This window comes from Peromyscus eremicus, chromosome 5, assembly GCF_949786415.1.
Source record: "Peromyscus eremicus chromosome 5, PerEre_H2_v1, whole genome shotgun sequence".
Classification (NCBI taxonomy): Eukaryota; Metazoa; Chordata; class Mammalia; order Rodentia; family Cricetidae; genus Peromyscus; species Peromyscus eremicus.
Window position 1 is genome coordinate 13,644,326 of NC_081420.1, and position 19,106 is coordinate 13,663,431.

Below are 19,106 nucleotides of genomic sequence, written 5' to 3' on the forward strand. Positions count from 1 at the left end.
ACAGTCTCGGCACAGATCCAATGCAGACTGAGGGGCCTTAAGAAAACCCCAGAAAGTGTCTTGATAGCCAGTTCTCACTGAAGTTACCCTCTGCCCTGAGCCTCCCATGAGACCCACATCTGGCTAATGCTTAACTTATGGACAGACTCAGCCAGGCCAGCTGGTGTCTTAGGTCTTTGGTCATAATGGTCGAGAGCCCACAAACAAGGACCTCTCACCAATCCTCCCAGTTCACATAAGGCTTGAAGAACTTCCTTCAACTGTGAATTATAATAAACATTATGCTTTCCTAGCTGGGCTTGGTAGTATAGGTGTAGTCCTATCAGTGATGAATATGGGAGGTTCAGGGCTAAAACAGGAGGATTGTCAGTTCAACCCTGCTTGGGCCACAGTGAATTCAGGACCAGCCTGCACAACATAGCATAGCCCTATCTAAACTAAAATGTGTAAAGAGGACTGGAGATGCAGCTCAGTGGCAGAATGCTTGCCTAGCCTGTGGAGATTCTGGTCTCAATCCCAGCAAAGGAAATGGACAGCAACAGGGCTTCCTGGAAGCAGGGCCTCCTGTCACTGTCAGAGGGCATAGCATTCGAATGATTGCAAGTTGAGGTCTGGTTGATGTTGTCAGCTGAACATTTCCCAGCTGGCTGTGGCTTTTCCCCTGGAAGCCAGATCTTGCCGTCAAACCACACACTCAAAAAGGCCCAGCCCCTGAGAACTGGGCCAGCCTTGGCACCTGTGCCATGAAGGAAGCAGAAGAAGCTCCCTGAGAAAAATGCAATCTACAGGCTAATTCTAGAGACTGGATAAGTAGTTTAGAGAGCTGAAGACTGGAAACAGCTCTATCTAGAGGTTTGGAGGGACAGCTAATGACGGCACACTCTAGGAAGGCCCACTAACCCCGACAGGCTTTGTGAGCAGTGGGTGGTGGCAGGGATTCCTGGAGCTTCCAGTTTGCATTCTCCCAGGAGAAGGGGCCAAATCTAGGGGAGACCTGGATCTGCACATTTGCACCCTAGATCCGGCATCTCTGGGTCCATTCCTCCAACTCTCCCTGCCCCATGGAACAGTGCAGATGTTAGACCAAAAGCAGCAGCCCGGGACGTTTTCAACAAAACTGCCTTCACTCACTGTAACTTACCAACTCCTAAAGTGGTACCCTCCCCTCCCCTGCAAGGGACTCAGCAAGCAAAGCCCAGTACTTCCTGGTCCATATTACATTTCTAACAAGTCATTATGACAACTATCACAAATACACACACACACACACACACACACACACACACACACACACACACACACACACACCACTCGTGCAGTTCAACAGCTAAGGAAGCAAGTTTAGTTCCAAACACCTGGGATGCCATCCCAGAACCGGGCTAACCCCAGGGCTCCAGATGCAGCTCACTTGTTCAACAAAGTCTTGGGACCACAGCTCATCATCGTAGCTCAGGAGTCCTGGATTGGAGTACAGTTCATCCTCTTTTTGCTCTGGCTTAGTGTTTTCCTTTCTTCTCCTTTCCCCAGGCTCTCTAATAGAAGATTCTGAGAGCCCCTTCAGCCAGTGCATGATGTATATATACTTCTGCATGGCTTCAGGCAGGATCTCTGAGTGTCTTGGTCTCTGGTGACTGCTGATATCTGGAGGCAAGCAGGTAGGTAGGGATACCCTCATGGTAAGTTTTCATGGAGGTGCATGCTAAGATTCAGGAGAGCATGATGAAGCAGGAATTTGGTCCAGCTTTACCCCAGCCATACCAGGGAGAGCAGGGTTCAGGGGAGCTGCACTGGCCCAAGATGAACTGGGACAGCTTGTCTTAAAGACCTATGAGAGGGAACTTTGCAAGAGGAACGTCTAGGACAGTTGTGTGGGAGAACACTTGGAACCACCAAATATCCCAGTTACTTTGCAAACCCAGTGCCCAGTTCCTGAGTATTTCCAGTATTGGGTCTTTGGAGAGGTGACAGGAAAGAGGAGTAATGATCTTGGCCAGATCATCACACAGCAGAGGACCGAGGGCAGCAGGGACCCCAGGCAGTAGGGAGCTCGTTGGCTTGCACAGCACATGTCCCGTTCTAAAGGAAGAGGCCCACATGTGGGACAGTAGAGACTTGTGACTGATTTGGCCTTTGCATGGACACCTGCAGGTAGGTGTAAAGCCTTACCTGGCTCTTCAACAACACCAGGAGCTGGGAACCTTGAAGATTCCTATTTCAGTGGGGTTATAGGAGCTTGGCACTACAAGGCTCATATCATCTCCAACCTTGGATTCTGTCTCCTCCACACGCTCAAACTCCATGAACTTAGGAATAAGAGAAGCTCAGTCTGAGGTGTGATGGAGGTCATGTTCATGTTCAGCTCCCAGCACCAGAAGACTGCTAAGGGCAAGCATGTGAAGCAAGGTCCTGGGCTGGGCTGGTCCAGTCCCAAAGAGGTTGCTGATATAAGGACAGAACCACAGTTCTGGAGACATCTGAAATCCCTTGGCATCTGCAGGACTCCAGTTCAGTTAAGGTGGCCCAGAAAGAGCCTTCAAGTAATCCTTCCTCCAGGCCCATCCTGACGTCACTCAGAACTACACAGAAGATCTGACTGACAAGCTGGTCAGGGATGTGACTGATGGAGCACACCAGGGATCTTGGACCAGATCCCGAGATGCCGAAGCTGAGATTGGGAGAGCTGGAACGACCTAGGAGAGAAGGGCCCAGGAGATGCCAAGAGGAAGTAGAAAGGAAGCTGAGAGCCGTGGCTGCTTCCCTCTGGGAGCTTTTGTTGGCTTGTGTGCACAGCAGCATCACATGGAGCAAAGGCAGAGAGACCAGAGACATGTCCTCAGAGTGTGGAAGGGGCTTCTCTCCTCTCTGCATGCTCTTTTCATTTTCATCAACATTAGGAATATAATTGAGTAGGGTTTGTTGAACAGCAGTGGTTCACTTTCAAGGCACCAGCTCCCCAGTCAGGGGTTGGCACAGGCTGGCACATTGTTCCTGTTGCCCAAATCCTAGTGTTGGAGGAGACCACATGGGGCTGAGGAGACCACTGGAGACCCTGTTCAGAACCAGGAGAAGACAGTGTCTGTGGTTACAGTCATCTAGTCTACCTGGCCATGTAGCCGAACAGACTCACAAATTGGCCAGAGTGGTTGGGAACCACTGGGATGAGCCAGCATCTCTCAGAGGTTGAGTGGGAGTTGTGTTTGAGGAGACAGATCCAGGGTCTGGAAGTGGATCTTGACCTGATCCCGCCTGTTAAGTATGCAGAGCTGGTGAACACACTGCAGTAGGCAGGATACCGGAAGTCCAGGCCCCATCTGGCCGGCCATACCAGGTCCTGGGCATTTAATGTGGTAGAGAGAGGAGTTAATGTGGGTTCTCGGTGAGGTCAGAACTGCCAGTCACCTGGGTTGGGGCCCCATACATCCTCATATCAAGTCTCAAGGGTGCTTTGTTGGGACTGAGTAGCAAGAAGCTCCTGAGCTGATTCCACAAGGGGATGAAGGAAAGTGTTGGGCTGCTGACACACAGAACTTAGCTTGACTTGCCATGCCTCATGCCTAGAAGGTAAACGTTCCCCACTCTGTGCTCTACCCTGTCCTAGGCTCAAAGCAACTGCACTCGTGACCATGGACTGAAACTACTGAAACTGTGAGCTCAAACCAACTCTCCTTGCAAGTTGATTTTCTCAGGGACTTATTCACAGAGCTGCAGAGCTAACAGGCACCTTCTTGTGCCTTGCCAAGCTGCCACTCCACTTGGTGGTAAATGGTCATGAAGGATTTGTTAAGTCCACACGTGAGTGAGTGCTCAGAGGGAAGTTTCCTTGTTTCTGAGCAGGAGTGGAGAAGCATCCAAGGTTCGCGGCTTTGTTCCCATGGATCCCACCTGGAGGCCCTTCACCCACTCCACATGCCAATTCAGCCCTTCTGGAAGTCCTTGAAACTCCTCTGCCCCCCTCCCAGATGGCTGCATCTCTCTGGACCCTGTTCCTCGGGGCTGCCCTCCTCACACTCATTGGATTTTCCCTCCTGAATCACGCTGACAGGAGCTTGTACCTCCTGAGAGAATGGAAGCCGTGGCCTGGGGTCTTCCAGGCCATAGAGGGTGCCAGGTGAGCGCAGCAGGGATTAGAAGCCAACAGGTGTAAGGGCTTTCAAAGGCAGTAACTCTCTAGGTTGCAACTCCCTGAGCTGTCACAGACACTCCCGCTCCTCTCTGGACCCCTCCACATCTGATCAACGTCAGGCTCCATCTCTCATGTAGGCCCCCACAGTTCCCATCAGTGCAGCCAGTAACACCTCTGAACTGGGGTGACCTCATCTTAACTCAAGATGCAGTTTTACTGAAGTGATAAGAAATCACCTGGCTGAGGGGCATATATAGTATTTGCCTGGAAATTGACTCATGGGAGGGCAGGGGACAGTAAGATAAACTGAGGTCTCTAGGAGACAAGGAAACACGGTCAGTCCTCATGGACAATATCTGTGTCATTAGACAGATGTGGTTGGGGTCATGGGCCTCCCTCTGGGAGCTGAGAATGAAAAAATGATAAAGATCTGGGCAGATGAAGTTCTGGGAGGTATGAGGGACCATCTAGGAGGGGACTATGAGTCAAAGAAAGATCCATGTGTTTTGATGGCAGCAGACTGCCTCAGAGCAAGGCCCAGGGGGAAAGGCATGTCACCCCAGACCCCTTTCCTCTCACCCTGCATCTTCCTCTGCTGCCTGCCCCTTCCTGGGGCCCCAGGGAAGGCAGACTCACTTCGGAAGGCAGTGGGCTGTAGAAGCTAGGTGGTAAGAGCTGAGAAAGACAGGTCCTCGGAGAGGCAAACCCCAGTACAGCAGTCTGGCCTGCCAAGGCCATTCACCATTACTGTGTCCAGGCCACAGATTTCCTTCCCTACCGTCTAGGGCTTTCTGCAAACCATGGAGACAACCCAAAGTCACGTGTTAGAGACAAGGTCCCAAGGAGGTTCCTCCTCCATAGAGTGTAAGACCAAGGACAAGTGACATGGCCTGAGTGACTTTGGGATGCCCTGACCTCTGCCTCTCCTGGCCACCAGCAGGGACAGGATGGAGAGCCACATCTGAAAGTTCTGTGGGAATGAGAGCTCACGGGTCTTAGGGGATGGAGTGGGGTAGAAGTGCAGCCACAGCACCCCATCTTAAGTGGGCCTGCCAGGGCAGGTGGCTGGGAGTCCTGGGAGTCCTGCACCAACAACACACCTCTGGGCCCATACTGAAGGTGAAAGAACTGGAGAAACAGGTGACCAAAGTCAATGCTCAAGGTCATGGCTTCTGTGTAGCTGTGCCCCCACCCGCTGCCCTCCTCCAGCATCCCTGGGAGAATAACTGAAGGACCTGTGGAATATTGCCTTCCATTTCTTAGAGGGAACGAGGTGGGGCCAGTGAATGCTGTTTGCTTCTTAGACTTATCTGGAAGGGGATCGCTGTACCCAGACCTTGAGAGGCTGTGCCTTCTTTGGGCCTGCCCTCTGAGCCTCAGGGAGGGACTGGGGACTTTGTCCCCATCTTCCACAGTCCTGTGCTCCCTGCTGCCAGTACTGAGACAGCCCTAGATGCCTTTCCAGTCCCCTGGCCCCACAGCTGGCCACAGCTGTAGATCTGCCGCAGAGGAAAATGAGACTCTTGTGATTGACTTCTCTGGGAAAGACATGTCACTTCCTGAGCTGGACTAGGGCTTCTCAGCTCTCGCCTCGCACGTGCTTACTGTCCTTGAGAGGGAGATGGGGACTATCCTGCAGTATCCCAGGGCCCACTGAGCACAAGCCCCCAACACTGCTACAGCCCAGGCTCCCCAGTGCTCCCAGCCTTACATGTTCCGAAGACACTAGGCTGAAGGACAAAGCTGAGGGCTGGGGTTGCAACAACAGCAGCAGCTTCGTCTGCCTCAGGTCTTCACTGACTGGCACCTGTCCTACGTGCAAGGACCGCAGGGGGAGGATGCCCCTGACCTGGGCTGACATTGCCTGACCACAGCCCGCCCTACAGAGATAGTCTACTCCTTTCTCTCCCTACTCTGGACCCTTCCAGATGCCTTGGCTGTTCTCTCCCTCATACCTACAATAAAAACCTTCCCCTCAACCATACCTTGGAGTGGTCATGTCCTCAGTTTATATAGATTGTTGATTTGTACTAATATACACATATTCAGGAATTCATCATTCCTGACAACACTACACTGTGATCACGCCTCCTGCTCTGCTTCACGTCCCCACTCACATCCGTGTCACTGATACTCCCCCTTTTACTGAACTAGAGCCCACTCCCTGCTTATGACCCACAGAACAAAACAGAAACATTACACAGTGATGGGACTGTTTCATGTCAAACTGTTTCTAGATCCATCTACTTTCCTGAAAATGGCAACAGCTCATCCCTCATTGTGGCTGAGCAGGGGACTCCTCCCCAAGTCTGTTTATAAGCTATGCTGCCAGTCAGCAAAACTGACTGGCGTACAGGTCTTGCACTTCTCATCTGCTTGGTCCCTTCATCCCTTCAATCTTCTCTCTCACTAACTCCTTTGGGACAGAAATGGATAATCTAAGTGTAAGTCCGGTCAGAGGAGGGAAGGGAAAGACGGGGCATAAAGAAATAGAGGAGAAGAGGGGAAAGGGATGAGTTGAAGGGAATTGGGGAGGGAGTAGAGTTTGTCCTGAAAAAACTCCTGTCATGGAGGTGAGGAGAAAGGACTGTGTGTTGGGTTGGGGCAGAATGTGGGAAGACAGGAGCAAACTTCAGCCTGAAGAATGGAGTTGGAGGGTGCAAGCTGTGGCCCCCCATGCAAAGAGGCCCTGATTGGAGAGTCCCAGCATGTGCCAAGGCACACAAGTATGATGCTGGCACGGAAATCTGCTCCTGTCTTAGGTTGCTGAGTCAGGGCATGGCGGGAGAGAAAGGAAGCCTCTTCCACCAGTGGAGACCCATCATCCTCCTGTGTACTCAGGCGTTTGGGCTGATCTGTCAACATCTCTTTGTCCTCCAGACCTCCCATGGCATATCCTGATATGCCAAAAAAGCCTGGAGCTGGAGGGCCAGAGTGGAAAGCCTGCTGACAGATCAGATAGATAGTTTTTCCCTCATCATACCTCAAAGCCAGTTAGTGGCACCTTTCCCTCTGGGTCGGGGAGGCCTGCATAAACCACTGCTCCCTTTTACTCACCCGGGCTAGTGTTATGTCAAGACCAGACTTCAGAAACTCATCGTTTACCACAAGCAGATACTCAGTGGACTCAAAATTACCTCCAAGTGCAAGATGCCCTCAAGTGAGCTCCCTGTGTTTCCTTTCAGCTGGTAAGCCCCTCCCTACCAGGAAGAGAACACTGCCCAAGAGAACACTGCAGATACCTGCCAGCAGGGGGCCACACAGCACTACTAGCTGCCATCTGGGGCTCCATGGCAATCAAGATCTCTTTTTAAACCTGACCCCTAAGGTTGACACTGGGTACAAAGTAGTCCTGTGGCTGCTGGCCTTTGGAGACAGTGCTCAGCCCCAGGCCTGAAAAGGCCTACCTACCTTGGCACAGCAAACCAAAGCAACCTCAAACATTGCCCACTCTTGGCTTTGGTTTTCTACTAGAGACCAGAGATTTAGGTGAGTAAGGGGCCCTTGACCAACACCTTCACCTGGTGGTGGGGCCAGTGTGTTTCCTAGCTGCCTCTGGGTATCAGGGTGTTGAGACCCACAGTTCTGCTGCAACCCACAGACTTCTCCTGATGCTCTTTACTAGAGACATTGAGGGACTTGTCCTTGGGAAATAAACAAGTTTGGTCAGTTACTGTGTAATCTTTGAGCCAGGCATACGGCCCTAGCCATGATGTCCTTTGTGGCCCAGGCTGGTTGGGAGTTCACATGCCAACTCCAGAGATCCACCATGGCCTTCCTTTCTGGTCTCGGCTCCGCTGGCTCTATTTGATGTGTTCAGCATTGAAGCTCTCTTCACTCTGTCTCAGTTGGGCAAGTGTAAGGGAGATGGAGAGTGGGAGACAGAGATTCCAAGGTGACATGTTCATAGGGAGCCATTTCTGACCATCTTGCTACAAGGAAAAAGATCAGGGCCATCAAGGCCAAGCTCAACCCTTGAATCAGAGGCCCTGCTTGGTGTCCCTCCCCAGGGGAGGTCACAAAGGAAGGAGACAGGCTTTGTACCCGCCACTCTTTAGTCTCTGACACCAATGAAAATGAACTCACTGTTCTCTGCAGAGGCTGTAGCCTCGGTCCTGGGGAACATGGGATTTTGTGCCAGGCTATCCATTTGTCCAGAATGTTCTTCCTCTTTTATACCTGCTTGATTACATCTTATACACCTTATGCATCTTGGCCACCTCGATACAGCAGCCTGGATTTCTGAGCCATACGGGCAGTGATGGTGCAGAAGGTCATTACATTCCTCTTACTGAGAAACGTCACACATGTGGTTTCCTGGGGGTTCTGGTAAGATAGCCAGTCCTTCAGGGTCCTACAGGACAGTGACCTGCTGTGGGTGGTGACAAAAGGGTTTCTTCTCCAACACCAGTTCCTCACTAAACCTTCACCTTCTTACCCCAATTATGTTGTGTTCTAGAGAACATGGGACTTTGTGTTAGGCCATCCATTTGTCTGGAATACTCTTCCTTTTTTTACTTGGCCAAACTTTGCTACCTGTAGCCAGACTTGCCTCCACCTGGCAGCCTGTACTCTGGCCCTGTTCAAAGGGATAGGACAGATGGTCATCATGGTCCTGTCCTCTTACTGAGGGACTTGACATTTGGTTTCCTGGGGCTCTGTAATATCCCCCAGAGCCTCAGGGCTCACAAGTCAGGGACACATTGTGGACGGTGACAAAATTGCAACACCAGTTCCTAATAGGGCATATATATATCTCACATGTGGAGGGAAACATGCTAGCATGCTGGTCAGATGCAGTGGCAGGCTGGTGGGTGACCCAAGCCATGCAGGCATGGTGGTGGGGCAGTGGTGGACAGTAATTCATGACCCAGACACTGTATCTGTGCAGAAATGGTTTATTATAATAGACAAGAGAAGAGAGGAAAGAGAGAGAGAAGAGAGAGAAAGAGGGGGGAGTCAAGGGGTGCATACCTCATGGGAGGAAAAGCAAAAGGAAGGAGAGGGGTTTTTCCTTAAAATGAGGCTTTTATGTCAGGATGCAGGGTGGCACCAAGGGGTGGGTTAGAATATTAACAGCCTGTACCTCTTCCACCATATTATTTCCTGTCTTGGAAGAGTATTCTAGTGGGGAAGCGTCACAATGAGTGCTTAATGTTGCAAATGCTCCCCTTGGACTCTGCATTTTCCCAAACCAGGAACGTAATCCATGTCTCTCATCCTATGCAGATGCTCCAGAAAACCTCTCTGAAGCAGCTCAGACTTGTCCCTTCATGACCAGCATAGGATGATGTGAGAAGCCTTTAGGGTTTGATTTTCTTTCCTGAAGATCCTTTCTCGTGGTGCTGCTCTTATAGAGAAGGCGAATTTGATTCTTGGAAATCAAACTTGAAGTGAGTTTAATGTCATTGTTGCCTAAGATGTCAGTCTGTGCTAGACAGTGAGACTGTGTCTCAGAAAAAAAGAACACACAAGCACACCCCACGATTCTCCACAGAAGATAAAACACACAAAACCACCAGTGGCCAGTCCATAGGTGACACTGAAACTCTGATCACGTGGCAGCCAGTCAGCCATGCCTTACCACAGACCTTTTGGCAACTGGCTCAAACTGGTAGGGCATTCACTTCTAGTGACTTCCAGCCCAGGACTCTCCCTATTTCTGAAGTGCTTGGATTAGGGAAGACTGTTTAAGCCCTGAAATCTTCTCAGAGCCTGGCCCTCCCCTCAAGGCTGGACATGGGATAGAACCAGTCTGAGAACCATGGAAGCAGAGAAATTGAGCAATGAAACCTCCCACCCCACCTCACTAGGAAGGCTGCAATGCCTGAGGCAATATGAGGTGATTCAGTCCCTGGCAGACCAGCTCATGGGAGCCATTAGGAACACATCCCAAACAGCCAGACCACTTCCCTTCAGTATCTCCAGGACACCCAAGTCCCATGGCCTCAGGGCCTCTGCTGAGCACAGGCCCAGGGTGTGCTCACCTCCCTGCTCCTTTCAGTCTTCAATTCCACACAGTCAAGACAGGACTTTGCCTCCAGTGTCCCTGGGGACTGGGCTGGCCGCCATGATGGGCATTGACAATACCCTGACGTGAGTGCTCAGGTTAAAACAGTCTACTTTCATCTGTTTAATCGCTTGCCAATTTATGATTATATACTGTTTGCATATGAACCTAGTAAATAATTTTACAAATTAAATTACAATTGTTTTAATCTACAAATTAAAATTTTCATTTTCTCTTTCATTTTACAATGGAATTTTTAAAAATATTTTTCTTCCCTATACTCAGATTTAGTTCAATAATTGGCTTAACAATTTTTATAGGCATCATGGCCCACTTAACCAAGCTTCCCAAATACAAGAACCTTTAAACACTGAAATACAAAACCTTCCCTGCCTCTGACACTGCTCACATGAGAGCAGCTTTGGAGTCCCTGCTTCTCAGCTCTTCCTCACAGCCTGGTTTTAGTCACTCAGTGATCAGGTTGGTTTTTCTTGTCAGAGTTCCTTGAGATCAGCCAAGCTGTCACTCTCTCTCCCACTAGCCCTTGGCCCCTTCCTTTCTCCTAGTTGTGGCTGAGCTTACCCAGAATCACCGGTGTGCCCTGGGTATGGCATTCATGCAGTCATGAAAGAAGACACTGCACTAAGACAGCTTGAAGAACTGAGTTCAGTCCTATGCAAGGTCACATGATAACAATAATACCAGGTAGAAAGAAAAAGCAGCCCCTTTCCACCCTACATCTCTTGGTTGCTCGTTCTTGACTCCACCATCTCCAAGATATACAAGAAGTCAATTTCTGAGGTTTATAAATGACTCAAAACAAGGCATTTTGTTGGAGAGCAAGGTGACATGGTACCATCCCCATGAATGAAGAAGACTACCTGTCTATAGTAATCTGAGCTCACAAGATTTTCAGAGTAATTCATAATACGTCCACCACTGTCTTTTGAGATCTAGGGTTTCTGATGAGAAATCTGATAAGGGTCTTAGGATGTGGTTGTGACTCCCACAGAATGTTCCTCACATGCCCTGGGTATATTGGAAACACAGCCTCAGTGTCAGTGAGGGGCTACAAGCTTCTAAACCCATCAGTTTAAAGCAAGAGGAACTGACCACCCTCAGTGAAGAGATGAGATCTATAAAGGCCAAGTGTTGATACAGAATTTTATAGTCCTAAGGTGTAAGGCCACTGAAGCTCACTACATCCACTTCCAAATTAAAAAACGCCAGTGTCCATAACTCAGAGAAGCACAAAGCTTCCTGAGTTGGTCATTATCATTGTTACTATTGCTCATTATTGTTAAGAGGAAAAAGACTTTGTCATGGGTTGCATGTGAAACGACCTGCACTGCCGTGTGTTTGAACCCTTGGTCCCTGAGGCAGCACGGTTTTTGAGAAGTTAGGGAACCCTTGGATGTGTGTCCTGGCTGGAAGTAATAGAACTTAGGAGACCTGGGAGATGGTCAGTGCAGTGGAACCAGTTGCTTCACACCCTGTTCCAGTGCCAGCGGCTGAGCCCACCCCCACGCTGAGCCTGATCCTCTGAAAGCCCTGAGCCAAAATCACCTCTGCCTCCCAAGCTGTTTTGTGGTGTGGATTTAGGAGGAGACACGAGGAAAGAACTTGAAGGTGATAATGGGTTGTGGCTAGCTGTGATTGGTCCATGGTTCCCGTGACCTTACAAGGAGCCATTGTGAGGAATGAGAGTGGCCCACATATAAGGCACCGGGCTGGGCCTGGGTCTTGTCCTTAAACTGCAGTGAAGCTGCTGGTTGGCTGAGGGCAACTGGACGCAGACTTTGCTTCTGAGAGAGCTGTGTTTTATATTGTCCATCTTCAGACCTGATATCAGTCATCCACACTGGTCTGAACATAGTGAGTTTGCTTCCTGAGGGCAGGGTAGAGGGGTTATTTTGTTTCCTGGATTTTGATTTATAGCTTTTTAGTTTGAGGTTTACATTGTGCTTCTGTTTCAAGTGGGTTTTTTTTTAATCACCCATATTTCTATTTTTAATTATTCAATTTTCTTGGACATTTTTTACTTTGGTTTATTCCTTCTAAAACTTTTGTCAAAATACATTAACTGTGAAAAATGGGTATTGTGTTATGGTGAATAGGGTTGCATTACGGTGGATAGTAGGGTTGCAGTATGGTGAGCACCTTAACCACCTACCCCATGATACTGCTTCTCCTAATCTGTTAACTTAAAAGTTAATCTTGGGCTAAGCATCTACCCTTCCCACCACATCACCCTTGAGACAAAATATGGACTAACATCTTGAGGTACAGCACATTTCCTTCAACATCACAGTGTCAGGGAGGACCACCATCCTTTTGATGCCCATAAATATGAGTTTAAGAAAAAGGAATTAAGTGTCATGAGTGTAGAGATGATGAGGTTTTCAGTAGTCAGAGTCATTAGAAAACTTTAGGGTCCAGTTGAAAAGGCTATAGGAACAGTCTAAGCTCACTAGCTAGGCAATACCTATGTCTCCAATCCAGGGAAGCACCAAGCTCTCTGAGTCTGTCTTCGTTGTTACCACTGCTCTTTTATTATTATCAAAGTTAAAATGTCCTCCATCTTCCTTAGTGTTTGGATGTGAAAAGTCTTACACCATCTGTTGTTAAAATTCCTTCCCTGAGGAATTTTAGCATCATCTCTACCCATCATCCTGAGGTCCCAACAACAAACCGAGGCTGAATTCCATCAAAGTTCACTCTGAAGAACCAATGAATTTATTGAGCTTGCATACAGAGACTTTGTAAGAGGTGCCTTACAGGGGTGTGGACACTATTCCCCACAACTAGCCACACCTGTAAAACCAAAGCCTTATCCAGCACCAATCAGGGTTTTCCCCACAGCTGTCTAGATGGAACCCCTGCTTTCCTCTTCCCTGGTCTTATAACCTTTAGCCCCTCCCCCATGGCACATGCATTCTTGTTAGGTGGTAGGGAGCAGTTGGATACTTAGGTGAACATCTGTTGGGGTGGGGCTTCAACCAGCTCCCACTGGGAAGGTCTTTTGCAGGCAGACTCAGATGAGCTCTGCAAGATGATATTCGCTTGTCTGGGAAGGACAGTCACCCATGACACAGTCCACCCCACCCTCTGGCTCTTACACTCTTTCCGCCCCGTCTTCCGCAATGGTCCCTGAGCCTTGGGGGGGGGGGGGTGATACAGATGTGTGACTATGTTTCTCCTACTCCCGAGAGAGAACAACACATTGTCATGACTTTCTATTCATCTGTCCATCTCCAGAATGTGGCAGTTTCTCCTACTACAAAACACAAGTGAGAGAAAGAACAAAAAACAGGAAATGGAAAACTATCCCAACAGACACAGACTGTAGTAATAACCCATGATTGTACATACAAATGTGGGGAAGCACTTGAGCTGGTCTACCATTAAGCCCATCAGTAGCAGTTGCTTTTCCACTGGAGCCTATGACTTCCCTTATCCCAGTTTTTCTCTATGATCCCAGCACTAGATATGAATTTGCCCCATGAAGCAAGCCTTAAGTCCAATCGGAAGGTTGGTTCTATCCAGAACCACTTGATCCACTACTGCACAGCTAGCACATTTTGTCTGGCACTTCCGTCATGATGCATGCAGGATCCACAGTAGAGCAGGACATCTACTCTTTAATTCTCCCCAGAATTCTTAGCAACTTTAGGCACTACAGGAGCTAGCTCACAGAGATGGAACAGTTGAGTTCCAGTCCCAGCTTTGTTTCTCCAAGTCTGGAAGCCAAATCATGCAACCTCTTCAGCAATAGTTTCTTACTATTCAGTTCTGGAATGAAACCAACTGTGTCAACAGCCTTCACTGCTTTGGGGGCCTCTGGGGCGTCTGTGGCCAGCAACTCCTGGGGAGGTAACTCATTCCTAGCACTGAGATTCCCAATAACCAACTTCTGGGATCATCAGTTTTTACCTTTTGGATACTTTGACATTTATAGGCTCAGGCAATTTCAGATATTCCCCAAACATGTTGGTGGGTATCCCTTGTGCCTTACCCAACCATAAAGCTCTCATGAATTCCACAGAAACATGGCTTTTGCATTCTTTGTGAAGTTCCCATACTGGCTTCATCAGGAGCACTTGGATGCCAAACATCTCTCAGATGAGTCTCCAAATCTGTAAGACACTCAAGGGTTAGAGATAGGCTATACACATGTCACAGTGCCTTTATACAGAGGATAGCAGGACAATGTGGCAGAGGCCAGAGCCACCCTCTTCTGCTGAACAATGGGACGGTGAGACAGAAAATCTTGGTGAAGTACTTTGAAAATTCATTGTCATCTGTTCCAAGAAAGTGTCAGGAGACTGCAGAAGGTCACAACTGAGGAGATATTGGAGTAAAACATAAGCAAGGTCTAACACAGCACAACTCTATTATATCAGTTGTTTTCTCCACATGTTGGGTATAGTAGACAGAGGACGCTAACTTTGCTAGCTTTCCACAATCCTCACTTGTTCTCAGAGCCCTTCCATACCCTGGAGGTCTTCCATGGATCCTCCCTGCATTTCCCACCCCTAATAAGCTTGGTGGGGTTGGCTCATGTTGTTCATCCCTGCTCAGGGCTAAGGGTGAATGCAGTCCCTCTCTCTCCTGCTGCATCCACTGCTCAGACTGGTTCCCTGGGTTAGAGAGACTCAGGGTTGGAGCTGCACTGTGGCCTCTCTATCTACCACACCTGTTTCCTGGGGGAGAACCTGGCTGGGCAAATTCTCCCAAGCCCTAGCAGAGCTTTTGCAGAAGAAACATCACCTGCTTAGTCTGGATGTGCAGCTGCCCATTCCTTGTCCAGGCTCCATCTTCCACACCTGTATTGTTTTATCATGGAGGCCTTTGTAAACTGTTTCTCAGGCTTTAAAGTTCATTAGTATGGAATTTGATTTTCTGCCAAATTTTTTCTTAGAACTCGAGCTCAACACAAATTTTGCCACTTTTGTCTTCAAATGACAGAGACAGCCCTCCTTCCCTGCACTGCCTTTCTTGTCTCTAGGCTGATCTTGTACTTTATGGACACTCTTTACATGTTCATCTATGTCACTTGGATCCCCCAAAACCTTTCCTACTTCAGAAAGATCCTTACCCACCAAAGGGTCAGCAAAACTGCTGGAGCTCCATACCAGTCTCAGGTCCTCACTAAATCCAGTTCCTTCTTAAGTCTCCGGTGAGCACCATCCTTCAGGCCCTGTGACTTGGGCATCATACATTACTTCCCCCATACCTAGTTCTTCCTCTGTGGTCCTCCGGGCCCTGACATCCTCCATGCTGATGACCAAGCATCTCCAATGGCTCCTTCAAGCCAGTCCACCAGAGGCTGGTTCCCTTGATCTGCCTCAGCCTGTGCAGCTTGTGTCTCAAGGATGGTTACGTTGCTCAGCTTCACTGCTTCCACAGCACTCATAGTGACCCCCATCTGCCCTCACATCCCATAGCCTCACAAGCAAGACTGTAAGAGACTCTTTTATTTTATTGATTGTTTAAAGCTTTCCCCTAATTCCAGCAATTCCAGTGTTGAATATTCTTTGATAGGGTCTCTTGCCCCTGACCCTTGATAAGATTCCAGCTGCCTGGTGGGTCATGGATTTCCCAGGATATCTTTTGTTGCTTCTAGGTCACCCCTTTCCTCATTGTTACCCACATCTTCCCATGGGTTCCAGGTTTTAGGGTCCCAAAAGCAGCTCTGTATTACTTGTTGAATCTGGGTCCTCTTCCCCTTTCACCCCTAGCTTTAAAAAATGGCAGGCCAACACCTTCCTTTCTCCGACTATTTTACCCACGAAGTCAGAGGCCGACGAGGAAGCCACCATCAGCCTCATATCCTTTTCTTGCTGCAATCCCTCCCTTACACCTGTGGTCTCTCTCCTTCCAGGCTGCCACCCCAGCCTTGGAGAGATCTCTTGTTATCCGGCAAGGCTGTCTCTGAGGCTGCTAACCAACACCCCCACCTCTGCTACACTATTCCCAGGCCTTGTAATGTCTGCTATACATCTTCAGCCATTCACAAAGCATTTCCATACTTTGGGCATGGATTTTACCCATCAACCAGGCATGCCACTCCATACTACCTGGAAGAAGACTGCAGTCCTGAGATTTCCCCCACCGACATGTCCTACCCAGCTGCCTCATATTAGTTACATCCCATTCCTCTCTGCACTGTCCATGTCCCTGTTACTATTCCCACAAGCCCTATAGGAACAAATTACCATATCAAAATTTCCTCTGCAAACACCTGCCCCACATGAAACTGCTTCATATGTCTGTTTCATTCTCCCTATTGGGAACAATGGTGCTCTTCCAAAACTCATCCTCAGTGTTGTATCCTGCTGACTATGCATAGTGTTGCTAAACTCCTTCTCTGGGGAAGACAGATAGCAATGTCTACCCCTCCTGTCCCAGTCCCAGTGAAAAACCTCTGCAGGATTCCACCAAAGTTCAGTCTGGGGAACCAATGAATTTACTGAGCTTCCTTAAGAAAGAGTCTAGGTAAGGGGTGACTTACAGGGGTGTGGAGACTCCTCCAGCCAGCCGCACCTGCAAAGCTTTAACCAGCATCAATCAGGGTTTTCCCCACAGCTGCCTAGATGGAGCCCCTGCTCTCCTCTTCCCTGGCCTCTGTAAACTTTAGCCACATGCAGAATTTCCAGGGAGTAGGAGCACCTGAATGCTCAGGTAAGATGAGGACCTTACGCAGGACTCTGAGCCTCTTTTTTTTTGGGGGGGGGGGCAGGGAGGCTTTAGCCAGCCCCACTGGGATGATCTTTTGCAATGGACACAGATGAACTCCCCAAGATGGTGGTTGCTTTATTTGGGGCACAGTCACTCAGGACACCATCTCATGTGTTTTTGACTGCTTAGTGTCTAGCAGGGGTGCTGTCTCAGAAGGTAGTGAAACCCATTGGTGATAGAGTCTAGCAGGAGGAACTGAGTCACTAAGCGGGTGGAAGAGGCCTGCCAAAGCCATGCAACCAGCTACCATCTTCCCAAGCCACCAGTTCCTCCCAGGACAATGCCTCCCCTATCCTCAGAAAGCATGAGCCATATTAACCCCTTCCTCCCTTGAACTGCTCCTTCTCAGGGATGTGGTCACAGCCAGAAGAAAAGTAACTAATGTAGTCCTTGGGGACAGATAAAACCACTTTGGGGTCATTCCCTGCTATTATTGGAACATTCCTTGCCGTGACATCACACAGAATCACTGCAAGAAATGATATACATGTGTCCATATAAGGCACTGGCTCTGGCTGGATTTTGTCCTCATACTGCAGAGAAGCTCTTGTTGGATGGAGAGCAATGGACTCCAGCATTGGTTATGAGAGACTTGAACTGCCCCAATCTCTTGGACCTAGACATGGGGGAGTTTTCCTCTTTGTCAGTTTGGGTTTTAGTGGTTTTTGTTTTTCATTTTAATTCATCTATTTGTTTTTGCTTTAGACTTTCATTTGTGCTTGGGTGTTCATTTTTCTTAATGTGTCCTTTAAAAATACTTTGCCATGTTTCACTTTGGTTTTATTTTTATTATTTTAAGTCTTAACTGTGCAAACTAAAGGATTTCCCTGTGATACTTCCATCCATGTAGTGAACTTGGGTCATTTTCATCTATTCTGTGCATTGTAGCAGCTCTTTTGCATTGCCAATGTCCCCCCTTTTTATGAAGGTCCCACCTGCCTACCCATAGCACTACTAGACTCACCATATCTCTGGAACTGGCATGTTACAGACAAATTCCCTATGTCCATGTATATTCCAGAAAAATGACAAAATTTCACTCTTTGTGGCTGAGCATGGGCCTCTTGCTCCGAATCTGCTTACATGCTTGTTTGCCACACCAACTCCAGTGTCGTCCGTGTGACATGAACAATTGTGTCAATATGGCGGATGGGAGATACGTGTCCCACGGGACTAAGCTCCCTGGAGGTCCCTGGCAGAGTGCCTGCGTTATGCTTCCTTCTTGAAGAAGATGTACTTCACGGATCATGAGCTCCCTGGGCTATGGGTTCTGTACAACTGCTTTTCTGATAATGTTCTAATTAATCTATGAAGCACAGCTAAAATTAATGAATGCTTGGGTTGTGAACTATGGAGGAAATGGGAAACTGGACATAGATCTTAATCAGACTCATGATAGCGTGACTGTTGGGCTGGGACCCAATGACCTGGTTAGGATTATGAGAAAGAATAGTCAAGAAAATAATTCCCTAGAAGATTCCCCCTCTTCTGCAAGCTCTTATAGGAATAGAGTGAAAAGAAAATGAAACTTTTGGGGATATGATGAATCAGATACAGCAGAATGAGCTATTTCTTAAAAACCCCGAGCCGCTAGATAAAGAAAGTACAAGAGTCCATATTCCAGCAGGTAAAAAGGTTTTATATTAGAAGACATATGTGGTGGAGAACTGAAGAAAGACTTAGAGAGGGTCTGCAACATCCAAATTGGCCAAGTGGGCCATGAGAACCAGAGAAATAGAAGTGTATAGTAAACTAGAAAACTGCTGGGCTAAGATAAGGGACACAGATGCAACCGCAAGAAGTCTGCACAAGTCTAGGGACTGTACTAAGTTTAGAAACCACAGACTGTTCTCTGGGCCATAAAGTTCCTGTGGGTGAAGGGATATGTCTAGCGCCGATTAATAATTGTATGCTTGCTGTTCTTTAAAGGTGATGTAATTGAATTATTGCCAAGCTCTTGTTGTTCCTTGTATGACTTGATAGTTTTCTTTTCTGTATATAAACTACTGATTTGTAGAAGTAAAATTGCAGCAGATTCAAACCACTTCTGAGTGTGTTGTCTGTGTGTCAGTCACCGAATCCTTGCCTTCCTGACTCCCCAAGCCCTGGTTCTCCTACGGTCGTGGTACTTCTGGTAGGCCAGTCCGTGGCACTTGTTATTGGACAGTTTATATATGGAATTATCCTAGGATTCCATGTTAAACCCACCATGAACATGAAGCACCTTGTGTG

At 48.4% G+C, this 19,106-nt stretch overlaps 1 long non-coding RNA gene across 1 annotated transcript; it reads left to right on the top strand.

Moving 5' to 3' along the window:
- The first annotated feature begins 983 nt into the window (after window positions 1–983).
- LOC131910968 (uncharacterized) lies at window positions 984–6,107 on the top strand. The gene is made up of 2 exons (XR_009379265.1): window positions 984–1,655; window positions 3,599–6,107. It is a non-coding gene; the product is annotated as an uncharacterized LOC131910968 (long non-coding RNA).
- Window positions 6,108–19,106: the final 12,999 nt, after the last annotated feature.